At 41.4% G+C, this 23,005-nt stretch overlaps 1 protein-coding gene across 10 annotated transcripts in view; it reads right to left on the reverse strand.

The window, feature by feature from the left end:
• The window catches only part of NECAB2 (N-terminal EF-hand calcium binding protein 2), a 403,696-nt gene that overhangs the window by 349,434 nt on the left and 31,257 nt on the right, over positions 1-23,005 (reverse strand). The window lies entirely within an intron of this gene.

The raw sequence follows: 23,005 nt of genomic DNA on the forward strand, positions 1-23,005 counted from the left end.
CACAGACAGAACACTTCCCAAGAAGCATCCCCTACTGTTCAGCTTCCCCCTTTGCCATTAAAGCAACAAAGATTTCAGCATTTACTATCTTTTCTGTTCATAGTGCTCTCATTTTACAGTGTCATGCTTTGGTTTTAATTTTCCTTAATATGTAACATCATCAATTCTATAGCTTTTCAATATAATAATTCTTTCAGTTAAATACTGCAAGACTACTTTCTCCTCCATTTTCCAACCATTGTGTTAAATTAATGTTGACAACAATATTTTTGTAACATATAAACTTTCCACTTTTCTCTTCCCTTTATTCTATAATCTAGGTGACAGAAAACAGCCAGGCTCCTTTCTCTGAAAAAGCTTTCATCTTTTATTTTTACAGTGTTTTACCAAGTAAGGTTTTCTAAATGTCACACATATTATAGACAGCACTTTTCTCCCACAGTATTTAGTACACATTATATACCTTAACAAGCTTCACACTACCACAGTAGAGATACAACAGTATGATAACATCCATTTTGTTGCTAAATTTTGACATAATGAACAATTGACCTAGATAAGTTGACTTGTTAACAAAAGTCTCAGATAACACCACGTAATACTAGGTCCAGTGCAACCTTCGTGACTTCAGTTCCTACTTATGTCAACACTTTGCATGAGACCTGCTAGCCAACTATAACAACAACACAGGCATCTTGGGCATTTTTATACATGTAAGTGCTGTAGCTTGCTGTTGCAGAAGTGGTGAAACGTGTGTCAGCATGGAGAAAATGGCAGCGGTGCACTTTTGAACTAAAACACATAGAAGGTGTTTTAGTGCAAAAGTGCACTACCGCCATTTTCTCTGCGCTGATGCACATTTCATCATTTATACATCTACAAGTGGCACAGCACCATGCGTATCAGCTCAGATGCAGAGCTGACTTGATTACTCAAGTCTGCTCTGATGCACCAGATCTCCAGCAGGTCTGGGCACGAAAATGTATGTGTATAAATGCCTGTGAAGGAGTGAGACAGAACTCACAGCATGGAGGGCCAGCAGGGCTGCACTTGCAGCCGGGAAAGGAAGGAAAATACCCACCAAAGACACAGGGATCAAGACCAGGATCACCATGGGCATTGCCTCCTGGGAATATATAGGTCTAAGTCATGGCAGGAGAAAAAAAGTAAGATCCACTTCCTGGCAGCCCTGGTGATCCAGAGCCAAGGTCTACCCTGTCACCACCTGTAGGCAGATAAGCACAGGGCAGCACAAGCGAGCCCTGTAATACCTACAGATGTCACATTGCCCCTTTTTCTTTAGGCAATTTTAACCATTAAACATTCTTGGGGTCTGATCTTATCCTTGTTGGAAGGAAATTAATTTTTTTCATTGATTACATGGAAAGCAAAAGCATTCCCCTTCCCCTTAGTATTTTTTAATTTCTCGACATAAGATGACACATTATAATATTTCCCAATAGGTCCATTTAATGACAACTCTACAGCTCTCAACCAGGGCTCTTAAAATCTTGGAGACTAAAGATTCTCAGATTAAAGCTTGTATGAAGATAATGAGAAAAGGGTGGGGGAAAGAAATTAATGGTACTAAAGTACAGAGGGAAAGAAAAGAGTAAAATATTGACATTCCCTAATGGACTATAAAATGCTTGAGTCACAGCTAGTTAGTGGGATGAGCAACACGTTTCAGTGATGAAAAGAGCCTTCTGCAAAGGAAGATGAATCATCACATGTATTAATTAGTAGATCAGGTGCAAAATTATCTCTTACCTTCAGCATCCTAGAATAATACATAACTGAACAATCAAAGTAGTCAGGGGACCCAAAGGGTGCAGACACAGTATTACTGCACTGAGGAACAACAACTCTGTATATAACTGTCCAGTAGCAGAGGTGCATGGAAACCACTCATTCCAGTCAGCACCAACAGCCACCTGCAAAAAGTGTGGCCTAATATAGCCTCAGTAAGGTTTCAATGTTAACAACTGAATCAATGGTTCTCAACTTCCTGAGACATGAGCATTCCTCCATATTGCTTGTGAACTGAGTGACACCCCACTTCAAACACCAATTTATTTACCATAGTGGCTTATCTGCTGGAAGGGCTGGGAAGAAGGAGCAGCCAGGCAGTGAGTAAGGGGAAGAGAAGGAGTGAGTAGGAGGGAAGAACCTGCATTTACAGCATTCATAGGAGCCTGTTCTTATCTTGCTAATCTTTCTCCCAATAGCACCTTCAAAGGCTGTCACGGCACCCTGGTTGAGAATCACTGAACTAAATTGATTCCATGGGCCCGAGATAACATCCCAAAGACCATGTGACTCTCATACATCCTACAGTCCATCAGGCAATGCCAATACCTTACTGGGCATTTTTACTTGTTCATGTACCTGTAATTACAGGTACTAACTTAATGCATTGTGATTGGTGCATGATTTTTTGTGATGCTAATGTGCAGTAGACTAATACTATGCATTAGCACAGTTTTAGCTTGCCACACAAATGCACAGTAGAATTAGTCTACTGAGCATTTAGCACCTTGTGCAGATACATGCACTGTTTTCTTTCTTTCTGTTCTTTAGTTACATCAGGTTTTCGGGAGGGAAGGGGGGTCCCTCTTCCCACCTTCAATCTGCCTAAGAAACTTTAATTTCCAAGATTTAAGAGGCTTGGTCTTTATTTCACTAATCTAGAGTCCTTTAGACCCTTGGTCTATTAGAAAAAGTGCTGTACTGCCATGCTACTGGCTAATACATTTTTGCAGAACTCCATCAGTTTCAAATTTTCATTTTAAACACAAAAAAGATTAAAAATCCTAACTTCAGTTAAAGCTTCCTGAAAAGACCCCATGACCTGCAGGCAGAAAGCCTGGAACAAAACATTTCAATTTTCAATGAGGTTTGGGCCTCTGAGACCCTAAGGTTCTATGAAAAAGCATGCCATGAATGGCAGTATGAACTATTATCAGAAAAAGCAACTAGTCCTTGCTACCTATACCTTACTCCTAAAGGAAGTCACAGATTGATTGGATGCGTCACTTTTTTAGCTGCAGGGATTTCATATTTTACAGTAAGAAATCATTCAACTCTGAGACAATTATTCACATCTCTCCAATGTGTGTTACTTAATAACCCCAAGATCTGAAAAAGGCCAGAGTGGTAATGAGGGAACAGGGATACACAAATGATTTATAGTTGTTCCCGGCCAATTGCCTAAATGTAGGCTGCAAGAACATATTTTCTTACGATTGTCTGGCACAAATTGCTAGTGAGTTACAGTGATTATACACAGCAGCATATTTGTACCAGATTCAATTTTTTCATTATTTAATTTTTACCAGCTGTTGCAAACTATCTTTGATGAATATGGCTGATAAGCAGAAGATACATAATTAAATGAGATTCCAATGGATGATAAGCAGGAGATACATAATTAAATGGAGATCCCCACACTCCTCTGCTACTGAGAACAAAAGGAGTTTGAGTCCAAGTACATAGGTGGGAAGAACACACTCACTAGTAGTTATTTTCTCCTCACTGCTGTTAAACTCTGTTCTCTATTGCTTCTTTAATGTTTGTTATCCCAAGTGTATATTTTTAAATTAACCATGATCAACAAGTGAAAGACATGGAAAAGCAACAAATACATAGAAAGAAATAACCAACCTCTAGAAGCCTTCACTGACATTTAAGCCCAGGCTAGAATTAGTAGGATAACTAGGAACCTCTAATTGAATGTGGACTGAGAAATCTGAAGACAGCTCTACAAATGCTCTGCCAGCCACCACTAGTGTATAACACATTGTTTGTGAAACACTGGTGTAAGATAACTTTATTAACAATGTGCATGTGTATTTACTCATATGCTACATATGCATACACAGAGCAAATTACAACATGGATTATTTTAAACGTCTTCTGTATGCCAACATGCGCATGTATAATGCTGTAAGACATGCATGCTGGATATCACATACACATTCCCAACTATTCACCCACCCACACAACCAAAAGATCAGTTTATCAAAATGCTTGCAAAGATAAGATCTTCAAAGTATGAAAGCAAGACAAAACCCAAAACATATGAAGTATTTTGAAGCCTCTCTCTGCCACTGACGTCAATTTACAGGCAGGTTTTGTAGTGGAGGTACAAACAAAATGCACATACTTCTGGAAAACCCATCAAAGCCTGTTGAGATAACTAAATAAGACATATGATATGCATCACCACCTAGCTGAATTTCAAGCACTGATGGCTTAGCACATACAGTAAATGCACGTGTATTTCTTCTACCCCATTTCAAAATGTTAACCAGGAATACGGTAATTAAAAACCAAAATCCCAGCCCTATTTCTAAACATAAGGATGTAAGAAACTCTTTGTTTCTGTCCTGTATGTAATAACCATGTTGCCATTAATTATACAATCACATTGTCTGTAATATTATCTGAACAGTATCAACCTGTTTTTTTAAGGCAGGGAGTAGAGGTAGTTTCTGCCAATGCTAAATTCTACGATGAATGTAGCATGGTCAGAACTGTTAGCTATACAGATAACAGTATCTGAGCTATCTAGTTTTAACCTACTCAAATGACTGTAATGTTGATGCATCCCAAAAAATGAGTACTTATGATTCTTGTCTTCCAAAACTGGACTCCTTGCTGTTCTTTTTTGGTTTCAATTTTGCCCAAAAATAACATGAACAATTTGTCAGGATGAATTACTTGCTAGAGGTATCTTGAAAAGTGTCCTAGACATACAGTTGATGAGATGGATCAAAAAGTGCCCTGGCTGTTATTCAGTATCAGGCAACTCCTGACAATATAATTTTTACTAGAGTTTTCAAACTTAACTTTTTCATGCGATAGTATGCACAGTTCCACCACAAAATTATTCTGCAGACATCATTCCCTTGCCTACCTTACCAATCCTAGTTGCACACACAGAGTAGCATAACTAGGGGAGGCCAACCAGAGCACTGATTAAGGGTGTTACCACTATGGCAGCCACTCTGGACGCAAGCTGCCTGTTATGCCTTTGCAGCCACTTTTTCTTCCACCCAACTGAATAGCTATGGACAGCAAAATTAAGTCAACGTTCATGTGACAAGATCAAGAACTCAGTTTAATATGGTGGGAGTGTCTACTTGGATGCCTCCTTGCCCATTTTGAGTGTGCTGTTCATTTCTCTCAGGTGAAAGCTTGACCTTTAAATACCTCATGTCATAATACACTCAGGGAAATCATCATCTCCTCACAGTGCTTTGCAGTTTCAATTTCTCTGCTACAGTGTTTTCTGCTTTCTAAGGATGGTGTGCTGGATTAATTTGCCCTTTTACATCATTTCAATACTCAAGAAGAAAAAGAATATTAATAGATTTCAGTGCTTAAGAAGCAAAACAAGAACAAGGTCACAAGGGAGTTTTGAGAAAGAGTGGACACAAGTGGCAGTCCAGCCATTCTACCATTTCCAGTTGCAATATGTGTCCACTAGGCCAGTGTGAATAGGGAATTATTTGATTTGGATTTGGCTGATCCAAAGGACAGCAATTCAATTCAGTGATTCGAATCGCTGTCCCCATTCGATTTGGCCTAATCAGAATAGAAGATTTGGTGCTGATTTGGAGATTCGGATCAGCAGGGAGAGGCAGATACAGCCAGGTGGCTGCAGGTTCTCCTGCAGCTCCTCCAGCTGTGCCTGTCTCACTCGGGCAGGGGGAGCCACGGGAGCCCCCGTGGCTGCCCTGTCTAGCCACATCCCCTATCCAGCCCCACCTACCTGGCACTTAAAGAAAAAAAAGGTGATTGCAGCAGCCGGGATCAGGGCCTCTAAGGGCTTGTGGCAGAGCCCCACTGTGCAACGTGGGGCAGTGGAGATCACCCTCCCCTCACCTGGCACCTGTGCAGCAGCTGGCCATGACACAGGTGCAGCGCTGTCTGGGAGCTGGGCCCACTGGGCTCTGGCTGACATGTAGAGCCACCCCAGCTCCCAGACACCACGCGGTGCCTTGGCAAGCCACGCTGCACTCGTGCAATGCCACAGCTGCTGCACAGGTGCCAGGTGGTGGGGGGTGATCCCCGCTGCCCTCCACTGCACAGTGGAGCTCTGCCACAAGCCCTCAGAGGTCCTAATCACTGCTGCCAGAGACAGGGAGCATGTGGCTTTTTTTTAAGTGCCAGGAGGCTAGGGCTGGGCGGCATGGGGGTCCATTGGGGCAGGGCTGGGCAGAAGTGGGGAAGTCAGGGAGCAGGGGCTGTATGGGGGGGCTCTGTCATGTGGCCCCAGAGCCCCTGCTACAGCTGGTGTGTGTAGGGCATTTTGGGGGTTTTTTTGACTGGGGAGCTGGGGCTGAATGTGGGGGCTCTACAATGAGCCCCCAGGGGCCCTGATCACTGCTGCCAGAGCCGGTGAGTGCTGAGAAGCTGGGGCTGAGGTCAGGCAGGGCAGCCATGGGGGCTTCTTATGTGCCTGCATCTGCCCCAGTGGAGGGAGCCATAGGAGAAGCCCCCAAGGCTTCCCATCCCCCACCAAGTCCAGCTGGCATGGGGGGAGGCACGATGCAGGCACAGCTCTCTCCAGGTAGCAGCAGGGCATCGCCCCCACTCCCAGTGCTGCTGTGCCCACATCCCGTGCCCCGTCACCCCTCTCCCCGAGTAACATGCCCCCCTGCCCCGGCTGGGCAGCTTGTCCCAGTCCTAGCCCTAGCCCCAAATTCTCCTTCTCCCATGACCCTTCCCCCCCCGCCCCCCGCAACCCCAACTGACTTACCAGCTGGAGGCAGGTGTGTCAGCTGCCTGTTTAGCCTATGGCCAAATCTCCGAAGTGGCCAGATTTTTTCCAAAGCTTTTCCGAACCTATTCATATGCTTCTAATTGATTCAGAACTTTCAATTTGTCTCCCACGTCAATTTGGATTCAGAGATTTGGTCCCCAAATCGGGCAAAATCTCCTCCAAACTGAATCAGCTACTGAAGATTTGCACAGCCCTAGTGTCCACAGTTGGAACAGCAGTAGCTTCCTGAGCCACTAGGAAGAACCACATGATTAGTCCAGACTACACAGAGCCAAGTTTGTGAACCAGCAATTTTACTGCATTTCTTGAAACAAGGTTCACATTTTTTGGCTTCTGATCTGAAGTACCTAATAGCTACATAAATAAATCTTTCACAATGCCCTTTGCTGGCTGTCATCATGCCATGTAGGCACGTTTGCTACGCAATGCCCAATTAGTATTTCAGGCCTGGCTCCATACAGCAGCCCAGCTAATGCGTTTAGAGAAGATATTTCTTTTAAAAGTCATACTCTGCTAATTGAATGGATTTTCAAAGCTTTCTACTGAAAAAATGATTCCATGCTCCCACCTTCCACAACTCATAACAAGGCCATTAAATCTGCCAGCCATAACTGAGTCCCATTCACTTCTATTCCTCCTGAAGTCTCTAATGAGGACTAGGGAAGGAAACCCACATCTATCAACCACAGAGAAAGAATAAAACGCAGCCTAGCTGCTTTGGGTTAATAACCTATGTCTAGATTTAACTGGTATACTTCAAAGGGAATCGGGAATATTTGAAAAACACTGCCCTCTCTAGATCAAATATTCTGCTTCAAATTGCCAGGCTAAAACGTAATCCGTACTCAGTGATTTCCCTTTTGTTCTATCATGGAGATCCAGACAGTGTCATCTGTCTCAGTCTCTCTTGCTGTTTTAAAGGATTTCAAATGCTGGCCAGACCATTATCAACTGACACTGAAGCATGTGACAGCAACGTTCAAAAACTGTTTCTCAGAAAGAATTGTTGTTTCTTCCAGCAAGAGTTCACATATTTAATTCCCTGCTCAAAAATAGAGTTGGGAGGCGTGAGGGGGGCATCAAAGAGGAAGGAAAAACAGAAAGAAACTGGAATATGGGCAAACAAAGTGGAAGGAGCAAGAGATGAAGAGAGAAAGAAGTAGGCATGTTTTAAAAAACATGTGTTGTACAAGTTCTCACCTCCTACCCCACTCTGCTTCATGAGATGGGGGATCCTGATATTTGTGGCCATTGTAAAGGCAGCTGTTTAAACCACTGTGCTGGCTCATCTGATTGCAGCCATGCATAATAACTGTTTCTACAGTGTCTAAAATGAATAAATCTAACCTGCAGTAAAAAGCCTCCCCCAAAGGACCAAATGTAATATCATCATCATGCTTCCCAAGAAGAAACCTCTAATCAGAACCATAAAAGAAGTTTCAAAAGAAGGTTGTGAAAGGCTACTAAGCATCTCTATGCACAATTAATAGGAGACTGAGGGCTCATTAAGGGGTATTTGTACCCGTTAACTTTCTGGCTTTGTATGTTCTAAGAAAATTCACATTTAATGTAATTTCAGTTGCATCTGTTACCCATTTTGAGACACCATGTGTAATCAGTTCTTTAGTTTGGCCAGCTAATTTCAGAAGTGTTAATTAGTTAACTAACTGCTGTGGATCAGGTGTTATCCTATGATTCTGGAAGTAAAGATTAAATGCAGCAGGAGGGAAGTCTGGCAGTTACCAGAAGACAGGGAAGTGAAAACCAGGATTTACTCTCCAAATACTGGAATGTCAGAAGCATCAGGAAAGAACAATGAGAAGGAGACAGCATGAGACAGACAGTGTAACAATGACACCTATTTTAGGTATTTTTATGCCATAAAGATGTAATTAGAGGTTTTGGGGTTTTGTTTTGTGGCGTTTTTTTAATCAGAAAGCAAGGAAGACCTAGAAGACTGTGGAAATTCTTGACTCTTATTTTGGACTTAGCAAAACAAGTGATTTTGTGAGTTTTTAAAGAAAGGGTAGTTAATACATTGGCAGGCCAGACAGTCATGACTGTATGAAACAAGAGTGTGGGAAACAGCTGAATGAGTTGAGGTGGTAGGGCAGAGTACATTACTAGAATGGAAGAGTTATGTGGTTAGAAACTGGTTTTATGTATTAGTCACAATTATGTAGAAACTAATCATGGACCATAAACAAATAACCATTAGAAAATTTAAAAAGAAAGTTAAATGTAATTCCCTTTATCTACTTTACCCCGCTTAAAGGTACCCATCTGCCTTGATGGGACACAATGTGGTCTACAGGACATGGCAAAAGGCTAAGAATCAAAAATAGGGGTTCTAATCTTGGTTCTTCTGTGACCCAGCCTGTGCATTTGGACAGGTAACAGCCTTGACAATGATTCTTTCCCCTAACGTGCAATCTGGATAATGCCAAGTCTGTCTACCTCTGGGACCTACAGGTAAACTCTGCAAGCAACTGATTAATTCATCCTCACGAGAATACATGGGGCCCACCATGCCTAATGTCCTGATATGAGGACACTGAGCATCCCAGCAAAGCATTATTCCTTTGGGCAGATGCATAAGGCATGCTGATGCACAGAGATCAGTAAATATCACATGTAGCAGCCAAAGGGAGACCACAGATCTCTTTACTAGGAAGCTAACAGTCTCCCCCACACAAGGCTATAACAGGTGACTCCGCTCCACTGTTCGTGACTTTTGCAAACAGCAGACTCTAAACTCATTAAATGTATAATTCCTAACTTCAAGTGGCATTAGGATTAGCAGGGAGACTCATAAACTACATGCTGATTCATCTAAGAGCTGGAAAACATGTGGGCCATATATTACCCTTTTGTCTAGATATGTTTGTGGCATAATCTGACTCTAACATAACTGCTATTGCTCCAGGGGTGAACATGCTTTAGAATCAGAAGAAAGTAAATACCACAAGCTGACAAGGATGCCTCAAGAAGACAACATATCAGGTGACACACTGGAATTGTTTTTCACCTAATGTGATATTCTGGCTGTCTACTCCATAGCATGAGGGCATATACCCAAGACAATTATCCTTAATGCTGCAGTTACTCAGGATTTTTATAAATATGTTAAATCATAATGTATATGCAGAGGATGGTAATGGTTAGAAAATAATATTTAAAAATTTGTTTTTAGAAATTGGCTTGTAGGTAAAATAAATATTGTATGAGAACAATGGTTCAGGGGAACATACCAAGGGTTATTTGATTTATAAAAGCCTGCTTGTAACAAAGTTTTCTTTAAGGCCCACTGAATTATCAAGCATAAAATAAGATGCCCACAAGCTGGTTCTAATCATAAAGATCAGGTAGATCTCGTCCCTTGGCTATCTTCCATTCGACAGGTAACTATTCTCTCCTGTTCTCATGATACTCTGATACAATGCAGACCGCTCTTATAAGAAAAGAGGAACAGGGTCAGGAATGAGGAGTTCCTTAAGTTTGTGTTTATGAATTATGTTCTGATGCCCTCTTTTTAGTCTGTTATGGTTTTGGCAGTGGAGATCTGAAGGAACATGACAAAGTTGGCCATTTTAATGAGAGAAGAATAGTAATTTTTGTTATACTACTAGGTGGCAAGCCAATGTTTACAATATGGAAATTAACAGGAAGGTTCTTGGGCCAAGATTTTCAGAGAACAGTAAAGCCTCGTCTTGGTTGCACTGTTAGCTTGAGCCATAGCTTTTGCCCCTAGCCTAATTCCCATCCATTCGCAAAGATCTCTAGGTTGAGACATACAGTGCATTTAGTCAAGCTCACTGGCCTCTCTGAGGGTGTAGGCTGAAGCTAGAGTGCTGCTGATGTTCAAGCCAGTGAAGTAGCAGGTGCTGTTGCAGCCATTCTAACCCAATCATTCTATATAGTTTGAATGGTGTTTGGTGTGGTCACCCTCTCCATCTAGGTTAGTCCAAATAGAGTAACTCAGGTGTGCTAACATGGGCAATTTCTGGCAGCAGACAATCCTAGATTCATTCCAGCTCCTAACCCGCACTGAATTTCAGTAGAATCCAAGTATCTTCCTCCCTTAGGGTCATTTGAAAATCCCATCTCTGAAAATCAAAAGCAGCAAAGAGATTGGTTTATGCCTACATCATGTAAAAGTAGGATCAAGCTGATCAATAATAAATATTAAACAATCATTCCATACTCACAGATTAATAGATTTTAAGGCTAGAAAGGGCTACCCGGTCCCTGTAGTGGCATTTCCTCCAGAACATAGGCCGTAGAACCAAACCCAACATTTTCAGCATCAATTTCATATAACAGTTTCTTGCACCTTTTTTCCAAGAACGAATTGCTAGAAATTAGGGTGTGTATTATAAGCAAGGAAATATGGCAAGAGCGGTTTCACTTACACTTCTGCAGGGTGAAGGTGAGAGTAATTCTGCAGCAATCCACATGGAACACAATGAGTAGGCTTTGCTCCCTAGCTGCTGCTACTCGATTCCTCCTTCCCTTCCTTCTGCCTTTCAAAAAATAAGGTGTGCATCTTATCCCAGGGCATGTTGTATGCAAGAAAATATGGAGATTTCGATATGATGATTTAAAAAGATATCCAGTCCTGATTTAAATACGCTTTCCATATTCAAAATGTCTGCTGTGCAAATCTTAACTAATCAGGCAGCTGAGAAGGTAACCCACCATACTGGTAAAGTTTTGGTTACATTAAGCACAGAGGCCAAAATAATTGACAATGGTCCTAAAATTTCTCTAACTGTAAAATAAAGACAGTGGTCCAATTGCATACTATGATTTATGACAGAAAGGTGCTAAATAAAATTTAAAATATTATGTGTAAATTCACAAGTACTTTTAGATTCTGTTACCATTCATCATAGAAGATCCCAATGAGTGTGTTCACTTTTATGGGTCTAATTCATTCCTGCACTCTAGTTTTATGTGGGTAATTGCTAATTTTTGATAGTACAAAAAGTAGAACTATTCATACCTTTATCTAACAGTGTGAATTCAGTGCGAGCTAACAGTAACATTCAGCTTAAAGTGTATCAGTGAGATGGACAGAGAAGGTTCTTTGGGTAAATCTTTTACTAGACCAATTCCAATAGCTGTAAAAATTCTTCTTAGCAAGCTTTTGGGCATAAACATCAGTGAGATGGATAAACCTTTACCTACTAATATACAGGAGAAGCAAATGACCAAGTGAAATAGTAATTACATTGCTCTGAAAGTTAACTATTTTGTTGTTGGATTGTAAGTCATTACAGAAAAATGCAAGCAAGAAGAGAGAAAGCTTTTGGTATTTTTACAGTGGTAGGGATGGATTTAAAAACAAATAAACAAACACACACCAAGTATCAGATCATCATGTAAAATACAATCTCCACAGGAAGAGAAGAGCAAGTATGAAGTGCCTGGGGGACTGACATTAAGAGTGGCAGCATTTGACTGGAAGACACAGATTGACTAATTTCCTATCTTCTCCTCAAAGGTGATAAAATAAATGTTAACTGTAACCTTAAACCACAGTAGTCCTGGCCAATACCAACTCTATTTTGAGGAGAGAAGACATACTCATCTACAGAGACATTAGATAGTGCTGCCACAACATACACCTAAAGAAGTTTGGATACAGAAGGGTTGATTCCATGACAGGCTGAGAACCTATAACTTCTCTCAGATGCAACAAGACCTGCAAAGGGCCAGAATCTTGGAGGCCTGGGTTCTTTGTCAGCAAGCACTGCTGACTCTTCTTATTCTCCTTTACACAACTGCATCCATGTAAAATACAGGAACTTTTTAATAAGTTAGTGAATGTGGATCTAACTAACCAGATGCAGTAATCAGGTATCCTATGAAGGAACTTAAATTTTTAAAAAGTATACTCTCCATATGCCCAATAACTGCTCCTATTCATGTATTTTCAGTACAAACTGCTTACAACAACTGGAGCCATATATGAATGCATATCCAAGTGCTTCTTAAATTAGAAAGATAAATACTGCAAGTCTCAGAACTGCTTAGCAAACAATTACTGTACTAAATTCAAATCAAATAATTTTCTGAAAGTACTTCAATAAATTAGCTACATATTTAGTAATATATGTTTGTTATTTTTAAACTCTGAACCACGAATTTCTGTACAGAAAATGTCTGACATCTGAATATAGAAGACATGTCTTACTGGGAAAGAAAGATGGCTAGTGCTAGTTCCTTGGTTTTCAACAGGAATTTTGGCAAGCACACATACATGACAAAACACTGGACAAGCAACAGAAAAGAAGATGTGCAGATGACGTAATGGAAGCAAATAAGGCCTAAGAAGACAAAGTACGATGCAGTGTTTATGGGGCATGATTACATGTTCCCCTATGGCAACGTAGCAATGTGCTACATCACTATAGCATACTACATCAACACAGCGATCATGTGCGTCAGCTACATCACTTTAGTGGCATGGTTCCTGGGTATAGCACACTGCTACAGTGACATAGCAGCAAAATCCACCTGTGCACTGCATGCACAATGCAGTAACAGCTCCTAATGCTTTAATACTTTCATGTGTAGATGCACACCTATCGTATTACATTGCTCTACGTGGCTTAAAGAACACCAGACCTAACTCTTCCTGACCTACACATTTTTTATCTGGCTTCTGCTTTTTTAAAACAGTGGATTAATAGCCTGTATAGCTGGGAAATAAACTGAGGCAGTTCTGTCATCCAAACTCTCTTGTTCATCCAACCTGAAGTTAACCCTGCACTTTAAGACCCCTGACTACATTAAAGGTTTGGCTGAAAGGGAACGCTAAAGACTACCTTCCTATTAACACCAGTTGCAGACAACCTTTACTTTTTTCCCTTTTACCATGCAAATTATCTCATGATCAGGAATTACAAAATGCACTTTGTATGCTTAGATCCTCTTATGTTCACTGCTAAAATATAAGGCTTACTTTCAACTTCTCACATGCAGTTATCTTAATCAGCAATTCAAACTCTGTGCTACCTATGAATGTTACTTCATCAGTGTGCCCTCCTATGACTTTGCATGGATATTTTGGTAAGGTGGGTGCATGAAAACAGTGTACATTTCAATATAACAACATGAAAAGTCATACGTGTAGAAATAAAGAATGCAAACTATATCTATACTTGATAGGGGATTCTATGCTGGGATGCAGTGACTCTGAAAAGATTTGGAGAAGGGATGTGGGATAATCAGGGGAACATTAGCTCCCAGAGCAATCCTGGCCAAAAGAAGTAAAGCAATTCTTTAACTGAATAAACAGAGGATCTCAGGTTGGGTAGACCTTTACATTTAGCAGTGGAGCGACAACTACATGAACTCTAGGCCTGTGCAAAGCAGCTAATATTTGCTTCAGATTTGGCCAATTCAGGGGACAGTGATTCTATTCGGTGATTCAAATCACTTCCCCGAATTGATTCGGCCTAATCCAATTTGGAGATTTGGCCACTGCCAAATCAGTTGAATCTCTGAATCAGACCCTATCCCCTGCCCACTCTCCCAGCCCCACCTGGCCCCACCATCCTGGCTCTTTAAAAAAAAAAACAACCCAAAAAACTACCCTGCATTTACCTGCTCCTGCCAGGCCAGGGGGCAATCCCTACTGCCCCCCACTACCCCAGGCTGGAAGGCTCTGCCACAAGCCAACATCCCCTGCTCTCCCCCGCCCCCCCGTTGGCACAGCTCCCTATGGCGGTGATTGGGGACTGCCCAAAGCTCTAAATCTCTCTGAAGCTCTCCCAGTCTTTTCCAAATCAATTTGAAGAGCTTTGAATCAATCTGGACCTTTTTACTGGTCTCCCAGTTCAAAGATTTGGAGATTTGGCTGCAGAATTGGGCTAATCTCCTCCAAATCGAATCAGCACCTGAAGCTTCACATGGCCCTAATGAATACTGTATCCAGTTCTGGTGCCCATAGTACACAGACAAGATTGGAGAATTGGAAAAACTTCAGAGAAGAGCCACAAGCATGATACAAGTATTGAAAAACACACTGGCTGACTGACTAAACTGCACCTGTTTATTTTATTTAAGAGAAAAGTAAAGTGCGTCTTGGTTACAGTCTATCCATATACATAGAACAGAAATTTGATAAAAGAGGACCCTTCAGTCTAGCAAATAAAGGTAAAATGAAATCCAGTGGCTGGAAGCTAAAGCGAGCTAGACAAATTCAGACTCCAAACAAGACGCTAACTTTCAACAGAAAAGTAACCCTTGCCCAGGATTGTGATGGATTCTCCACCTTTGTAAATTTTTAACATCAAGATTGCAAGAGGCAATGATTTAGGGTGATATCTTTTATTGAACCAACTGCATGGTTAGGATAAAATAAGACAAGCTTTTGAATGAAAATGTGGCAAAGCATCAGTGGGGTGCTTACCACTTAAGGAAGTTGCAAGCTTTGGGGGAGCTTTTTGGCTGAGCAGAAGAGAAAATGCACCCCCCCCGAACCGTTTTAAGGGGGAAGGCATGTGTCAGAGTACTCATGGTACTCTGCCACTTTAAGAACTTGGCCAGGCAGCAGACAGGTGCAGCCCAGTCTTGAGGAGTGGCCATCTTAAGACCCAGGTCAGCAGGACTAGAGGCAGCAGCTGCTACCTGCAGCTGAGAAGGAACATTTCCTGGCAGAGCTACTGCTCTGGAGACAGCACAGAGGTAAGGGCAGGAACTATGAGGTGACTTGGAGGCTCCTGGTCCTGGTCCTGACCTAAAACTGCACCCTGCCAGGATAGAGAGGCCCGATAGTCCTGCCTGTGGAGGGGCAGGGCCACTTTTAAGTGCCAGGTTTGAGGACCATCCTGGTGAAAGGTGGGTTGGGGCACCTTTATAACCCCTGCTCCCACCACCCAGTAGGTTACATGATAACATTGGAGAGAGAGCAGTGTGGCCAGGGACATCCACAGGGGACACCTGAGACCATCAGGGGTGCAAGACCTTGAAAGGGAGCAGTGAAGGCCAAGTAAGCTTTGAGAAGTGCCTGAGCCTGGAAGGTGGAAGACCCTGGAGATTAGACCAGGATAACTTCGAGAAGGACCTGAGCTTGAAGGGATGGAAGACCCCAGAAGAGGATTAGTTAGGGCCCTGAGAGAACTTCAATGTAGTTTCTTTTTAGTGCTATCCTGGGGTTCTCCCTGGGTTTGCAGGCATGTGGGCTCTGGCACCCACATTACAGTTCTTCTGAATTCAGCACATGCAGAGTGGAAGCAAGTGGGTGGAGCATATTTCTTAGCAGTAGTCTGTAGCACAGTCTAAGAGGGTATAGACATGCCCCTAGAACATCCACAGAGTTCTACTGAAAGCAGTGGAATTAATTCAACTTCAACTCATGGGTGATCTAGCCCATCAGACGCATCCTTGAATTTTTTTTCTTTTAACTTTGTCTTGCTCTCTAGAACAATTGAGTGGATAATTTGAAGAGTAAAAACTGACCCAAGCCTTCACCCAAAATTCATACAAACACATCAGTGTGAAGCTTTAAAATGAGATCAGTTAACTATGTATTTATTTTATTCATGTTTGCATATCTGTATATTTAATGGTTTGACCTGAGACCAGAAACAGAAGCATCACAACATCCCAAGAAAAACAAAATTAATCTTATTTCTGCCCAGGTAACTGCAGAAACTACCTAAGAAAACCTCTGTTGAGTGACTCAGTTTCATGTCTCATAGAGTATGATGTGAATTAATATAGCATAGTGCCTTTGGCTTAAGATGCCTTACAGTCATCATGCGATGTCCCTTGGAAATTGGCTTTATAAGGCATGATATTAATTTTGTGAAACTCTTTGTGAGGATAGCTATGAAAAAAAGATGTTCTTTAACTAGGTCATATAGTACAACTACTAAATTTTCAGAGTGGTACTGTGTCTATGCTCTTATTTGCAGTAAGATATCCACACAGCAAATTACACAGCAGTTTTTGTACAATAGCTAAGGGCACACATTTCTTTTCTTCTAAGAGTATTGAACCACAAACCACATTACTGCTACCTCGAAGAGAGCAAGCTGGTTAATATCCCTCAATTGACTACATTCTCAGAACACAGTAGGAAAGATTAAAAAGGAAAATATTGTTTGGAGTAATTCTTACCTCTGCATCATGGGTACTCTGAGCATAAAACAACAGTAGTAATAGCAATATGAAAAACAGGATCACTAATTTAAATTCTGGTTGCTATCAGATAAGTGAATTGCAAACAGTTTGGAAACTGCATCTGGAATTGACTCCCCCTATTATATATGATCTCAACCAAGTTGCCAAGGAACTCTGAGGTGTGGCCAGATTCTTTGAGGGATGAAGTGTGGAAAGATAAACAAATAAGGTAAGCACATAAGCATAGGTTTAAGCTTGTCCCTGCCTAGAGAATCCCCTACCCCTACTGGAAGGAAGTGAAGGACTGTAATATATAAATTAGTTTTTGAAATTGGGTGTCACTTAATCCCAAGGAGTACCTTGTGTCCAGAGGGGTATTTCAAGACCCCAAAGTTGAGAAGCACCGATACAAGTCGTATTATGGTCACATGTACTTGGTTTTCATGTTCTCTATTTCTCGTCTTGTACTAAAGGTGCATGCAGTCCAAGAAATGTATAAAACTGAGTTCACAGAAAAGGCCATCAAATGTACAAGATAAATGGGAAAAAAATAGTGGATAGATTTATTTTCAGCCATTTTTACAAATATTTTCTCAAGTGGCTAATGGTTTTGTGTGTCCGAATTTGGACACCTTAAAGGGAGATAATTTTCAGAGAGATGTGCTCAGTGCTTTCTAAATATCAGGCCTATTTAGGGGGCATAAAGCTTAAAGTCAGTAGTCACCTGAGACAATATTTGCTTTCAGATACTCTAGAAGAAGTCGTTTTCATTAATTAAACTATGATAGGGTTACCACACATCCGGGTTTTCCTGGACAAGTCCTCTTTTTGGGTCCTCCCATCTCTATCTGGGTGGTTTTGTTCTACTCAGCATCGAGGTTTTTCCTTGTACTTCCTAGCTTGCCCTAGTAAGGAGCTGCTTGGGGCTGGGCAGAGTGGGAGGAGGGTGACTGGAGGCAGGGGGCATCACATGCCTCTGTGCGCGCGCGCACACACACACACACACACACACACACACACACACGTGGTTGACATGGAGCCAGGCAGGGTGGTGGAAGGAGCCCCAGCAGCTAGATGCAGGTAAGTCTATGGGGGGCAGGGGTTAGAGGGCCAGAGCTTGGGGACTGTTAAGGGGGTGGGTGGATATGGAGGGATGGGTGTGTGAGGGGCTTGGTTGCCTGCCAGCACTGGGGGATGGTGTCCAGGTACTGGGGCCCCTCAGGGGCAGTAAGGAGCTGCATGGCCAGGATAGTGACACAGGAGCCAGTGCCTGTGCTTGCAGGGGTGGGGCAGACAGGAGATGCTGCAAGGCTGGGAGGAAAGGAACTGGGGGAAACTGCGGGTTGGTAGTGAGGGGCAGCAGCAGGGCTGAGGGGGCGGGGGCTGTGGCCACAATCATTACCCCCCTCAACAGGTGTCCTCTTTTTTAAAGTGGAAATATGGTAACCCTAAAGTAGGAGATTCCTCTCTGAGATACTTTACACATAAGTATACAGTAAAAAAGATGCCATAAATAAGAGTAATCAATTGTTCAATATGGCCAAAGAAGAAATTAGATTAATTTGCAGCAAGTAAGATTTCTGGTAGGAATGAGGAACATATTTTATTTTGGCAGAGTGGTAAAACCAACCCAACAGGCTGCCTAAAGAAGTTATGGGACTTTCTTCATTGGAGGTTGTCAAGAGGTTAGACAAATATCGTTGAGAGCAGCCTATGTATATTTGATCCTGGCTCAGAGGAGGGACTGGACTAAATGATCTCGAGGTCCTTCTTGCCCTTCATTTCTGTGACTTAGTGTTGGAAACTTAATGACTTGTTTTTGCAGACATGAACATGTTTCTTCCCCCTCCCACCTACAGTAGAAAAGATTATATACAGATGGTAAGATATTGTCAAGCTTTTCAGTTTATGGTTTTCTACTTTGATAATACTTTAAAAGTATTTAAAAATCAGGATTTAATTCATGTAACACTAATTATGACACTTAGTTTGTCAATAGCAGTGATTTGAGTTTCAATATGCAGATAATAAAGGTTATATTTTAGTGAAGCAAAATTTTGCATATAATCAGTGGCCAATTAGATTAATACAATAAAAGTAAACTTACTTAATCTTCTTGAAATAAATATTGTAGTATTTAATCCTTTTATGCAAAGAAACTATTCATGACTCATGATGTAAATTCAAGAACATGAGAGAATTCTTAAATGGTCTATAAGTCTGTTTTAGTAACCTATAAAGCTGGTATTCATTGTGTTTTATAGCACAAAATACTGTTCAGTAGTATTGCAGATGCATTTGCTAGTAAAAATGGCAAAAGATGGAAGAATGGAAAAGGTATACTTTAATAAATGACATGCTCCTTTTCACCACAAACTCTGGGCACAGCAAGAGAAACTAAATGCTTCTCCCAACCTTATTTCTGTTTTTGGACTATTTATAGATTTACACTAATCAGTAACATCAATCCTTTTTTCAAGGTACATTCACCAGAGAATTTATTCAAATTAATTTTAGCCTATGTGTGAACTCCATTTGTGAACTGCTTGTATCAGCTGTTTGCTATGGATATCATAGGGTTCATTTCAAAAATTTATTTTAAAGGTATTTTAAAAAAAGAGATGTGTGTGTGGTTACACTTGCAATACAACCTTATTGATGAGCAGAGTCCTCACAAAAGTAAGATATACAACTTTTGACCTTTCGTACTTATATTGTACTTGTGTACAAAATAACCAGATCTCTTTCTTCTCAAAATAACTGGGTAAGCTTAACGTAACAATCTTGTTAAAACAAGTACAAGCCTTAGTGACTCACCACCAATGCGTGATTAGACCAAAATATACTTAGCATTGACTTAAGATTATATGTCAAGGAATAAGTCAGTGCTAAAAACTCCAAACATCCTCATAAACCCGAACTGTATCAGGTCCTTGCAACACAAATAAATTACTTGGAAAATGACATTTTAGATCTACATCACACATCATCCTGATATAGGACAATTTTCGTCTAAGAGCAGGGGTGACCAACCTTTTTTGCAGACATGCCAGAAGTGACAAGGGCAGCCTGTGTGGGTGGCATATGTTGGTTCAGCAAGGGGGCAGGCAGCACAGTGGCAGACAGTGCAGGGAGCACAAAGCAAAGCAGCAGAGACTGGGCAGGGGAAGGGGAATTTGAGAGGCACTTGGGGATAGCATGGGGATTAATTTGTGGCACACCTGCCAAAAAGGTTGGCTCACCCCAGAGTCCTAAAGAAGAATCCCTCTTCTCACAGAAGCCTATGGAGAAAGAAGAGGAAAAACACATTTGGCATTGTGATAACTGTGCATTTCAACACCTAGAAGCAAAAACAACCTCTGTTGCAGCGACACTGGTCACCTATGTGTTCCTCATTCTGGCATTTATTAATGTCTCTGTTACTCAATCAAAGACAAGAAAGATGTACAAAAACTGAAAAGGAAAAGAGTTCCATTAACAGTTCCCAAATGAGAGGAGGACAATGCCCTGGCCTGGAGTTCTAATTACAAGAGATTTTTTTCCTGTCAGTGGGAAGTATAATTTAATTTAATTTCAAATTTCATATAAAGAATCCTTGATAAGAAACCACCAGCAACTTTCAGCCTAGTTGTTTTTGCCCTTGCTCTACATTGCAGCTCCCTTTAGCACCTGAGAGACTGAAAGAAAGTGTGCTCTGCCTAAAAACAGGTATAAGTTGTTTTCACAAATTTCTTTAATAAGTGCAAAACTTATGATGGGTTACTACTCTAGAAAACTGCAGCAGATAAATCCCTCTATCATTGAATTAGAATCTTACAGTTTATAAGGGCTGCAGTACCTTGTTAGGAAAGCTGGCCATCTTGATATACTCATGGTGAACCTTTCTTTGTAACAATCATTCCATTCTCAGCAACTCAGGTATTCAAGGGCCTCGATCAGGGTTAAAGTATAACAACCCAAACATCTGCACCTAGAGTGAAGGGTGCTTCTGTGACCAATTCAAAGAGGCACATCCCTTTCTGCTCCTCCTTGCAAACTTTCACTACAGTTAAAATGCTCTACATTTACATGGTCCTGGTAAATTCCAGTCTGGTAGGACTCTTCAGAGGAATATGAGGGTGAGAGAGGTTTTTCTGAAAGACTCCATCACAAAGATTTCATTGACAGAATTACTAAGAAAAGTACACAGGCCCCCACACATTCACATTAATATGACAGACTTATAATAGTATGGTTAAAATACTCAACACTCAAAAACAGTTGCAGAAGGCATGCTAACCTTTCCTGCAATCATTTTAAACAACCTCTATCTCAAGGAAATCAGGAGCAAAATTCTCCTGGGAGCAGGTTATCCTACAGCTGTCTATGGAAGGTTTTCTTGCAGCTTTCTCTGATGCCTCTGCTTCTAGTCACTGTTAGATTATGGACAAAACAACTGCATTATGCAAAGTTAACAAGGATCTGGGACTTATCACAGAACAACTTATGTGGAATAACTGTTTGCATGCCCACAATTACTCTGCAGTACATGAAAACTAAACAGGGACAAACTTAGTCCTGAAAGAAATAGAGGTAAGTTGTTTTCATTTACCACACTGTATTGCAGGCACACAAACAATTGTCCTATATCAGCTGTTCCAAAATATATTCTTATTGCCTGTTAATTCACCTTAACACAGTTGTCTGCTCAAATCCTAAGGCTAGGAACAGAAATTACACACAAACACATTACTCATAAGTGATAAGAAATCAGTTCAAATCTGTAACACAACAGAAGTCCAGAGCACATAAGCCACTTTAAAAATGGCTGAAGCTGGTTTAAGATAAACCTGGATGGATATACTATCAAACTTAACTAATTTAAATAAAATCTGTTTATGTAACTTCTGTTATGTAACAGATCCCCTCCACATTTAAGTTAACTCACAGTCCTCCAGCATCCCAAAATGCTTTGCACCCCTCCTGAAAGCCCCCCTGCAGGGTGGGTGGGCTACCCTTGGCCCAAACTGTCTGCTCCAGCAAGCAGACAGGCATGCTGTAGCACCCCTGAGTTCTGGCCTGAGCCACTGCAGGTATGTGGTTGCATTTCCTGAATCAAAAGTGAATGTCTGGTCACTTGCTTATTAGTTCAATCTACACAACCTGTGAAGACTGAATTAATTTAGCCTTGGACTTTTTGACTGTCTGTGCTTAGCCTAAATGACAGGAACACATGGAGCAGCGCTCTGCTACTCCTTTTACAAGGGGCCTATTTTAAAACCTCTCTAATTAAATTTTCCAACCCTTGAAAACCTTCAGTAATGGTGGCCATTCTTCAAAGCCATTCCTCTGTGCTTTTACAGGAATCACTGTAAAAAAAAGTAGAGTTCTAACAGGCAGATTGCTTTTTGTATGCTCCAGGATCCCACAGCTTCCATTTTTCTTCCTCTGTTACTTTTTCCAGACATAAAATGGCATTGACATGTTTTAAGAAAGAGGAGAGAAATAAACCAGAAGGATTCAGAATGAAGTATTTCTGCGGTTCCATTACTATAAAGGGATAGGAAAGAAAAACATTTCTGAATATTTGGACAAAACGAAGACAGCTTCAAGCAAACGCCTTGTTAACACATGGTACAGCAGAAGTGTCCCTGAAGAGTCTCGCTTCATGCGCTATAGTAGATGCTTTCTGGCAAAGAGGTGTAATGTGAATGTAATGTGTGTAAGAGCAGGTGGAACCAGGGGCAGTCTGCAGAGCTGTGATGTCTGTTAATTTAGACTGCAACTTCAACCCCCACCCCAGGGTCTGGGGAACTAGGCAAAAAGGAAGAGGAAGCTTGAGGCTGGAGTAAGGAGAAGAGAGAATAGCGTGCGCATGGAACCTGGTCAGCCCTACACAGAGGAGTGCACAGTGCAGCTACAGATCTCACTGGCTCAGTCAGCCAGGACTGTGGCCTGAAGGAACTGGAGTCAGACTTGGGGGCAGCTACAGGCTCCTGTTTGAGCGGTCTAAGGACTAAAGGCCTTAGGAACACCTCTGGAGTTGTGGAGGGGGGAAAGTAAGGTACGGAGTACATTTTACTATAGTGTTGATATTTC

Source organism: Crocodylus siamensis, chromosome 9 (assembly GCF_052110815.1).
Source record: "Crocodylus siamensis isolate JL-2025a chromosome 9, ASM5211081v1, whole genome shotgun sequence".
Taxonomy (NCBI): Eukaryota; Metazoa; Chordata; order Crocodylia; family Crocodylidae; genus Crocodylus; species Crocodylus siamensis.